The following is a 10,285-nucleotide window of genomic DNA, read 5'->3' as shown; positions in this document are numbered from 1 at the left end:
AGTGAGGGACAGGTGGGACTAGTGAGGGACAGGTGTCTAGTGAGGGACAGGTGGGACTAGTGAGGGACAGGTGTCTAGTGAGGGACAGGTGTCTAGTGAGGGACAGGTGTCTAGTGAGGGACAGGTGTCTAGTGAGGGACATGTGTTTAGTGAGGGACAGGTGTCTAGTGAGGGACAGGTGTCTAGTGAGGGACAGGTGTCTAGTGAGGGACAGGGGTCTAGTGAGGGACAGGTGTCTAGTGAGGGACAGGTGGGACTAGTGAGGGACAGGTGGGACTAGTGAGGGACAGGTGTCTAGTGAGGGACAGGTGGGACTAGTGAGGGACAGGTGTCTAGTGAGGGACAGGTGGGACTAGTGAGGGACAGGTGGGACTAGTGAGGGACAGGTGTCTAGTGAGGGACAGGTGTCTAGTGAGGGACAGGTGTCTAGTGAGGGACAGGTGTCTAGTGAGGGACAGGTGGGGCTAGTGAGGGACAGGTGTCTAGTGAGGGACAGGTGTCTAGTGAGGGACAGGTGTCTAGTGAGGGACAGGTGGGACTAGTGAGGACAGGTGGGACTAGTGAGGACAGGTGTCTAGTGAGGGACAGGTGTCTAGTGAGGGACAGGTGTCTAGTGAGGGACAGGTGGGACTAGTGAGGGACAGGTGTCTAGTGAGGGACAGGTGTCTAGTGAGGGACAGGTGGGACTAGTGAGGGACAGGTGTCTAGTGAGGGACAGGTGTCTAGTGAGGGACAGGTGTCTAGTGAGGGACAGGTGGGACTAGTGAGGGACAGGTGGGACTAGTGAGGGACAGGTGTCTAGTGAGGGACAGGTGTCTAGTGAGGGACAGGTGGGACTAGTGAGGACAGGTGGGACTAGTGAGGGACAGGTGTCTAGTGAGGGACAGGTGGGACTAGTGAGGGACAGGTGTCTAGTGAGGGACAGGTGTCTAGTGAGGGACAGGTGTCTAGTGAGGGACAGGTGGGGCTGAGAGGATACAAACCAACATAGAAGACAAGACAACGAACACGAGACCAAACACACAAGGAGGCAGAACAAAACCTGGTGACGATGTGATCACATGCACACACGTCTCTAGGGGGAGTGCAGGGTGACCCAGTCACTGGGAGGGGAGGTGCTCAGGGTCCAGGAGGGTCCAGGGGACACAGAGCTCAGGGTCAGGGACAGGTGGCCAGGCCGGAAACAGGGGGTGAGCAGGGCGAACCGGGGGTCCGGGGCATGGGCGAGGTTCTGGACTGGGAGTAGGGGCCGAACCATAACTGGATCATAACCATAACATGTCTCCCACTCCCTCTCTCTATCTTTCTCACTCCATTTCTCTCTCTCTATCTCTCTCTATCTCTCTTTCTCCTTCATCTGGGCTACACCTCTTCCATTGCATAGAAAGCCGATCCACACAATTTATTTACACGTCTATATCACTACATCAACCATAACTGAATTGGCCATCTGGAGAAAAAAACTGCAATTTACAATGTGTACATATATCATTTATGTTTGTATATTTTATCGATATCAAGGAGGAGGAAAAATGAAACATCCTTTCAATTAGGTTTGACACCCTCTGAGATAGACAGCTGAGATGCGCTGCCATGTAGGGAGCATCTGACGAATGGAGGGGGGAGATATGGAGATGCAGGGGGGGGGGGGGGTACAGCAGACGGGGATGGATTGAAAAGAGGCTAGAAGTGCAGGTAGGAGGAGGATAGAGAACGAGATAGAGAGTTTATTTTTAACACATCTTCTACACTTTATTCCACAGTCTTAGACATATAGTATAAAGCAAGCGGGAGGGAAGGAGAGACAGGAGTGATGACTGTAATTCTCGTGTTCTAGTTACGAGAGAGGGGAAGTCTGAGGCGTTTTTTTGTGGGAGGGGGTATTTTAAATAAGAGGGGAGGGTTGGGTGAGGGTTGGGTGTCAAACACTTAGTTTCCTTTATTGGCAGTAATTTTTTTATGCACCAATTTGCGCGGTTTAGCTTGTCTGCCGCTATCTTAGCTAGCTAGCTAGCTTCATGGGCAGGCAGGCATTCCGTTTGCCACAAAAGATTAAGTTGGATGAGCTCATAATTCATATTCATGTTTTGGAAGTAAAAAAGATCAGGTGCTGAAGAAAATCAAAAGTCATTAAGCAAATCACAGGCCCTTGAAGATATACATATTTGTAGCCTATTTAAACGAGAAACCACTTCTGAATGAAGGCTATTCCATCATATATCTCCAAAATAAATTGTGTGAAACAGAACAAGACTAAAGACAAAACAGTTGTAATTAGCTCCAGTGGTGCAAGGAACCTTGGACACACGAGAAGAGAACAAACCGTAAACATCTAAGTCAGCTGGATTAGAATCCTCTCTACTTCTACTTGAGCCGTTAAATCAAAATTAAAATTAAAATAATTTTTGGTGCGATAAAGGGAAGCTAACGATAGCGCTACAATACCTCCAACATCTCTGGGGGGGGAGGAGTCAGAAGAAACGGAAGGAGAGAGGGTGTGATGACGCACCTAAACAAAGAGAGAGGTGAGAGGAGGAGGGAAGGGCAGAGGGCTGTAGGGAAGGATGGAGAGGAGGAGGAGGAGGAGGGGGCTGGTTCTGGGACTATTCTCAGTGATTGACAGGTGTGAGGCATGTTATAACTGGGAATTGATGTTGTTGCCTTGCTGCACTAACTGATTGAGTTCTCCTGCTCTGCACTCCATGACAGCTAGCCTAATGGTAATGTGTGTGTGTGTGTGCGCGCGCGCATATGTCTGTGTGTGTGTGTTCATGCGTGTGTGTTTGTAAATAGGTGTCCTCAGATATAGCCTAGACGTTCTCAGGTAATTGTTTGACAAGCTGACAGCTCCATCACCCAAACACACCTCAGACATGTACCTTTCACTGCAACAGCAAGGAAGATTTAATTCAAGATGTCACTCGTAATAGAAACCTACATCTCCTTACGCCAGCATAGGGATGAATGCTCTGCTTCTGCTGGAAAAAGCGAAAATATGAAACATGTTGTTTTGACTGGAGAGAGAGCATACTCTTAACATTGAGATTGACTTTTTGCATTTTCAAATTCGGTGTCTATTTCTGAATAGCATTGCTGAAGATGTGGTCTATTTCTGAATAGCATTGCTGAAGATGTGGAGACCTGGAGGTAACAGTCAGACTAGTCCATGATGGCTGTATAAATATGTATTTTTAATTGAATAAATACAATCAATGAAAAGTTTATTTTTGGGGGGTAAGGAAGGGGTTCGGGGAACACTTCAACTCAGATGCTTCCCAGTCCGGGATCCGCTCTGGTCACCTTCAGAGAGAGGAGGGCAGAGAGAGAGAGAGAGAGAGAGAGAGAGAGAGAGAGAGAGAGAAAGGGAGCAGAAGAGGGAGGGAGAAGGAGAGGGAGAGAGAGTTATCCGTTGCTCCCACAGTTCTAGTAGTTCCCTGCTGGTTGTGGTCGATTCGCTCTCCTGTGGTATTGTTGTTCTCCAGTGTGTGTCCCTTGTTCTCTCTCCCTCTCTCTCTACGGGAGACCACACTTCTTCTAGAATCTTCTTGGTCTCATTTGAATTGTGCCATGACCATCCACATATGGTGTTTGCCAAGTCAGGAAAGTCACCGTTTGTCCTTAAAACTGTAGAGCAACTCTTCCAGAATGAAAGCAACGGTATTAAAAGAAAGGAGAGTTAGGGTCCCCGGGTCAAACGGCCGAACCATTGTCTAAAAAGCAAGGACTCGGTCCGCTTCGAAAGGGACCACGCTTCGGTTCGCTTTTGGTGTGAACGTGCATCGGACTATCCGTAGGACCAAAACAAAGAGCGCGTCTCCTGTGTGATAGGGACACGGAGAAGGTCTCGTCGGCATCCATCAGGGCCCGTATTCTGCGTCGGTACCAACTCCTACGACTCCTTTGCAGTGAAAAAAGCAGCGGGCCTTCGTTGTTTCCACGCGTCCAGATTCGGTCATGCTCATATTGGATCGCCGTTGTTATTTGGCCAGAGCACCAAATAATCACAAGTAGCGTCAGTACGGCAAATGCAATGCGCTGTTGCGGCTCCATTGTAACAGTGATTGCTCTAATTACATGCGGTTAATGATAGATTTTCCCTCGTATTTTTTCTAGCCAATAGATGAGCAACCGCTTGACATTTGTTTACATGTGTTGGTTCGATTACACAAATGACCTTGTGAACGCGAACCAGACCAAAAAAAACTGCAACAATGTTGCAACTTCACTGATCTGGTCTGGTCCTCGGTTCGGACTTTCTGGTGTGATCGCAACCTTAGTCAGTTAGAGCTGGCCTGCGAGGCTCTGCAAGGTTTTGGTGAGTGTTACGTGTACGTGTTACTGTACGTGTAATGTCAGCTAGCTGCTGTTAGATAACTTGCGAGTTAACAGAGATGAGTAAAAATGTATAACAGAGACATATCACGAATAACTGATAACAGTGGTGATACTGATACTGAACTGTAGTGTATCTGTAGACTATTGTAACTGCAGTGAAGCGGTGAATGTGACAGAATAAAAGAAGATGAAACTGAAATAAAATTACATGGTTAGACTACAGCGCAAATTGCCATCTAAGTGCTTACTGTACATTTGTACTTCTTGCACAGGCCTGGTGCACTGGGAACATACAGGCCTAGTGACTCTGTGTAATATGTATACCACCAATGTCACCTACAGTTACAATGTAGGCTATAGCTAACAGTATTATTATGAATAGTAGCCCACTTTAAATCAATCATGTTAATATAACAATTATACAATAATAATAACAATAACTACAACAACAATAATAATCATCATCAGAATCAGAATAATAATAAGCCAAAAGAGAATTGGCAAACAACGTTATGGTGCATGCGATTTGTTCGTGAGGACTTATATCATGCGAGTGCACAGTTAATATCTGCGCGTGTGAAATAACATAATCTGCCCGTGGGTGGGTTTTACGCGCTCTTGACTTTTGACATAAATGTGACGCCATATAAGCGGTTTGATGATTTGGTCCATCACATCCGTCCATACATCCAACATGCTGGCATATGCCAGTAGATGTAGCCTCTCGGCTTCCTCACACTCAGCACCCTGGCCAGCGGGAGTTCACAGCAGAGCGTAGCTTCTAGCTACAGGCTCGGCTCAGCCACCGTATCGGCCATCATCCCCAAAGTTTGCCAGACCATCTGGAAGGCGCTGAGAGACAAATTCCTTTGCTACCCAACGAGATCAGGCTACAGCGACATCGCAAAGGATTTCTGGTGACTCTGGAACGTCCCCAACCGCATTGGCTGCATCTACGGGAAGCGCGTCCAGATAAAGGCCCCTCCGTCCGCTGGCAGTGAATACTATAATTACCAGGGCCAGCCCTCCATGGTGCTGGCTGACGGCAGCGTGCGATGCTCAGTACCGCTTCACCATGCTGGACATCGGTCTCAGGAGATCCAGCCAGGAGAGTGGAGGGGGGGTGTTGCCGGGGACAACAACCTCCGGGATATTCGCCGTCTCTCCAACGCCAGAGCAACCTGGCATGTTGCCCTGGCAACAGCCCCCTGAACCCTCCCCCTGCACCTGCTCTGCTGTGACCTCCCACTGGCCAGGATCCTCAGTAGTGACAGCCAGCCTCTTGGGCTCATCGACCGGCCATGTGTGTGTGTGGCAGCATGCTGGATATGTGGACGGATGCAGTGTACCAAGTCATCAGATCTATTTGCAGACACCCTGTAATACACATAGTGCATTTCCACATCCATCTCTTGCATCTGGGTGATGAACCGACCACCTACTCAACAATAATTAATTGTCCTGATTTCTTTGATTAAATCTTCTTAATATATTATTACATTTAGATTGATTATAGTTTGTTTAAATATTAATATGTGGGTAAATAAAATACCTGGGTTATAAAAACAAGTATGGTGAAATAAATTATGTATTTATATTAATAAATTGATACATAAAACATGAAATGATTAACAAATTAATATCCTCACTTATATAATTCCTCCCTATCATAGAATGAATGAATGAATTTTGCACCTACCAAACTCTCAAAAGTGTCGTATGACAGTATAAATTGGTCTTTAGGTTCTCTATAGGGAGTTCATACACATTTGATTGTCTGTAACTGGGGGGAAGAGGCCAGTGTTGGTTAACAACCTCACCCACGCATGCTCCTCCCCCTGCTCTGGGCTCCTCCCCCTGCTCTGGGCTCCTCCTCCTGCTCTGGGCTCCTCCTCCTGCCCTGGGGGGTGCCACAACACATGCACACATACACCACTCTACGTAAGCAATCAGGGATAGACCATGTAATCAATCACAGTTAAAATCCAACTGGCTGTCGCTGCACATTACTGTAAATTAGTTTGGACCACTGTGGTGTGCTATCAGAATTCAGATAGCATGACCAACAAAAAAGAGTGGGCACAACTCCAAATGAATCTGGAGCAGTCACGGGTGCCAGGTCAAGTGCTATAATGAATGAAGGAAATCACCGGCAATCACGAGATAGACAATAGTCTTCAAAACTTTAATGGGCAAGAATGAACGTTTCGCCCTTAAGCCTTCATCAGCATAATAATCACATTTCTGACAGACGGTTATATAGTTAAGGGGTGGGGGGCATGGGCCAATCACCACACAGAATCTCTAATAGCGAATATGATACACCTGTTTACAGGCTGCCTAGTCCGGCTTAGCACAGCAGGAACATGTAAGACTAGCGTTTAGGTCTACCATATATGGGATCAACACACACACACATACTCACACACACACACACACACACACACACACACACACACACAGACACACACACACACACCCTTAAGGGTCCTCTTCAGGAAGGACATAGACATTTATTTTCAGCTGATGCAACAATCAGAGCCAACAGCTGTGTGTGCATGTGGTATGCGTGTGTGTGTGTACAGTGTGTGTGTGTGTGTGTGTGTGTGTATGTGTTAGAGTTAGACCGTCTCTTATCTCTAATTATACTGCCTCGGGCAGGACACATTACAGCAACATTGCTTCTGATTGGAGGAGCATCACATGGCCAATACTTTATCAGAGAAAGGGATGGAGTGAGAGAGAGAGAGAGAGAGAGAGAGAGAGAGAGACCTTTTCACCTCTTACCTAACATTGGTGGGAAGATATCAAGAGGGTCTTTAACATTTTATCCCAGTGTTGCGCCATCTTCTTTCCCCCTAGGAACCATTCTCCTTGGCTCTAAATCTATCTGACCTTTTGAGTGTAATCTCAGTTCCCCTGTCTCCCTGCTCAGCCGTAATCCACTCACTCGCTTTATTCAATAACATTCATACGCTGTTTATACCACTGTTACACTCCCCACCCCAACCCCATCTCTCTCTCTCTCTCTCTCTCTCTCTCTCTGTATCTTTCTTCTCCTTCACCCTCTTTTTGTCTACCTCTCTGTACCTCCCTCCTCTCTCCCTTCCCCACCTCCTCTTTCTCTGTTTCAACGCTCTCTCTTTTCTTGTCTCCCTCCCCATGCATCTCGTCCTCAAACACGAGAGGCGCTCGCACGCGAACATCATCCGCTCGGCGTTCTCGTTTTCCGCGCACCCCATGTTTCAAGCTGGGCTTTTTCGCCGTGATTGAAATGGCGAGGTCTCCTTGGCCAGAGAGACAGCCTTAAAGGAGAACAGGCAGAGAGATGGACAGAGAGAGAACGAAGGAGAGGGAGGGGCCGGGAGAGAGCGGGCCCTATCGTCCTGATGGATGACCTGCAGGGGTCGGGCGGTGGAGAGAGAGCGGTGAGGAACGGAGGTGTGGAGAGGGAGTGGAACGCGGGTACAGTCAACACGCCACGTCAGAGGGCCAACACCCACCCACGCACGCACACACACATGCACTCACACACACACACACACACACACACACACGCACACACATGGGAGATGTAGTTCTGTAAGCTGTGATCCTGTTGCCCTTGTACTGAGTAACTGCCACCGTCCTCCCCCTTGTATGCTTGTATGTGTGTGTGTGTGTGAGAGAGAGAGAGAGAGAGAGAGAGAGAGAGAGAGAGAGAGAGAGAGAGAGAGAGAGAGAGAGAGAGCAGGTGTGTGAGCAGGGTCTCGTGTGAGTGTTGGGTTGTTAAACAGCTGTCTGGGACGGTGACTCTGACGAAGATGGATGAGGTCTCGCCAGGCGTTGCGCTAGCCAGAGTACACACTGTCCCGGAGCGGACATGCGCACACACACACACACACACGCACACACACACACACACACACACACACACACGCATCTCTCTCTCTCTCTCTCTCTGTAATCTTGGGTGAGTCCTGTCTTCAGGAGTTTAACAGGCCCCGCTGGACCAGCCGTTTCTTAGCTTTACCAATCCTCTGTTCTGTTCTGTGAAAGAACAACAATAATCAATGTGCGTTGCTTACGGTATATTTCAGCAATAAGGACATTACAAGGAACAGTGCATTGAGGTTGGTTGGTGTGTGTGTGTGTGTGTGTGTGTGCGTACGTGTGTATATGTGTGTGTGTGTGTGTGTGTGTGTGCGTGTGTGTGTATATGTGCTTGTGTGTGTATATGTGCTTGTGTGTGTATATGTGTGTGTGTGCGTGTGTGTGTATATGTGCTTGTGTGCGTGTGCATGTGTCTGTGTGTGTGTGTGGGTGTTAATGGTGAGGTAATGCAGTATGCAAGTAAAGAGGCAGCCAAATGGACTTGGAAACACAGACACACACACACACACACACACACACACACACCTTTCTCAACCTCCTATACAACCTGAATCACTTCTAAGAAGGGATTACATTAGTTTATTGCATTGGTTCCCAAACGTCATCAGCTGGAGCTCAACCCCGGCACATCTATCATCAATATTTCATTTAATTTCACATTTTTTCTTGGTCTTTATTGTAAAAATAAGGTAACCATATTGTGTACACCATTAAAATATATCACCAATAATTTTAGTTAGTTTTTTAAAGTTTAAAATTATGTTGCCTCTTCACTCTCACTGGCCTGGCCTGGGTCCTCTCCACTCTCACTGGCCTGGCCTGGGTCCTCTTCACTCTCACTGGCCTGGGTCCTCTTCACTCTCACTGGCCTGGGTCCTCTTCACTCTCACTGGCCTGGCCTGGGTCCTCTTCACTCTCACTGGCCTGGCCTGGGTCCTCTTCACTCTCACTGGCCTGGGTCCTCTTCACTCTCACTGGCCTGGCCTGGGTTCTCTTCACTCTCACTGGCCTGGGTCCTCTTCACTCTGGCCTGGGTCCTCTTCACTCTCACTGGCCTGGCCTGGGTCCTCTTCACTCTCACTGGCCTGGCCTGGCCTGGGTCCTCTTCACTCTCACTGGCCTGGCCTGGCCTGGGTCCTCTCCACTCTCACTGGCCTGGGTCCTCTTCACTCTGGCCTGGGTCCTCTTCACTCTCACTGGCCTGGCCTGGGTTCTCTCCACTCTCTCTGGCCTGGCCTGGGTCCTCTTCACTCTCACTGGCCTGGGTCCTCTTCACTCTGGCCTGGGTCCTCTTCACTCTCACTGGCCTGGGTCCTCTTCACTCTCACTGGCCTGGGTCCTCTTCACTCTGGCCTGGGTCCTCTTCACTCTCACTGGCCTGGCCTGGGTCCTCTTCACTCTCACTGGCCTGGGTTCTCTCCACTCTCACTGGCCTGGGTCCTCTTCACTTTCCCTCCACTTGTCAGTCAGTCAGTTGTCAGATTAGAAGTGCTGTGAACTCATGGGATAGGGAGCCCTCAGATCATTTTATGCATGAGTATACCTTGGATTTCGTCTGATATATTCCGATTAAACAATGTTTTATCTAACAACACCGAGATTTTGGTCCGCCAGGAATCTCTGGCAAGCTATAGCCAACTAGATATACATTAGCTACAGTAAATAAAGCTGCCTAGTGCTAACATGGCAAGCTATCACATCAGCCATGTTAGCTAGCTACATCATCTAGGTAGGCCTATAGTTTACCATTAGCAAGATGGCTAAATTATTCTATGTTTTGCTCCTACCCAGGCAATGCAGAAATTAATTATTTCCTTTCATTTATTAAGTTACATTATTTAGAGAGAGAGAGAGAGAGCGGGAGAGAGAGAGGGAGAGAGAGAGAGAGAGAGAGAGGGAGAGAGAGACGGAGAGAGAGGGAGAGAGAGAGGGAGAGAGAGAGGGAGAGAGGAATAGAGATCTGTTCATTCTCAATAAGATACGAATACAGAGTACAGAGTATTCAATAGAGGAAAAAGCACTCCAATACATTCACTAGCCCAAACCCCTCCCCCTTACATGTCTTATCATTCACTAG

General features: G+C 48.0%; 1 protein-coding gene across 1 annotated transcript in view; it reads left to right on the top strand.

Annotated features, from left to right (window-relative positions):
• cadm2a (cell adhesion molecule 2a) overlaps positions 1-10,285 on the top strand; it is a gene marked incomplete at both ends in the record, with an annotated part of 268,849 nt that overhangs the window by 87,076 nt on the left and 171,488 nt on the right. The window lies entirely within an intron of this gene.

This window comes from Borostomias antarcticus, assembly GCF_949987555.1.
Source record: "Borostomias antarcticus genome assembly, chromosome: 15".
Classification (NCBI taxonomy): Eukaryota; Metazoa; Chordata; class Actinopteri; order Stomiiformes; family Stomiidae; genus Borostomias; species Borostomias antarcticus.
This window is presented reverse-complemented; position numbering and strand designations above follow the sequence as displayed.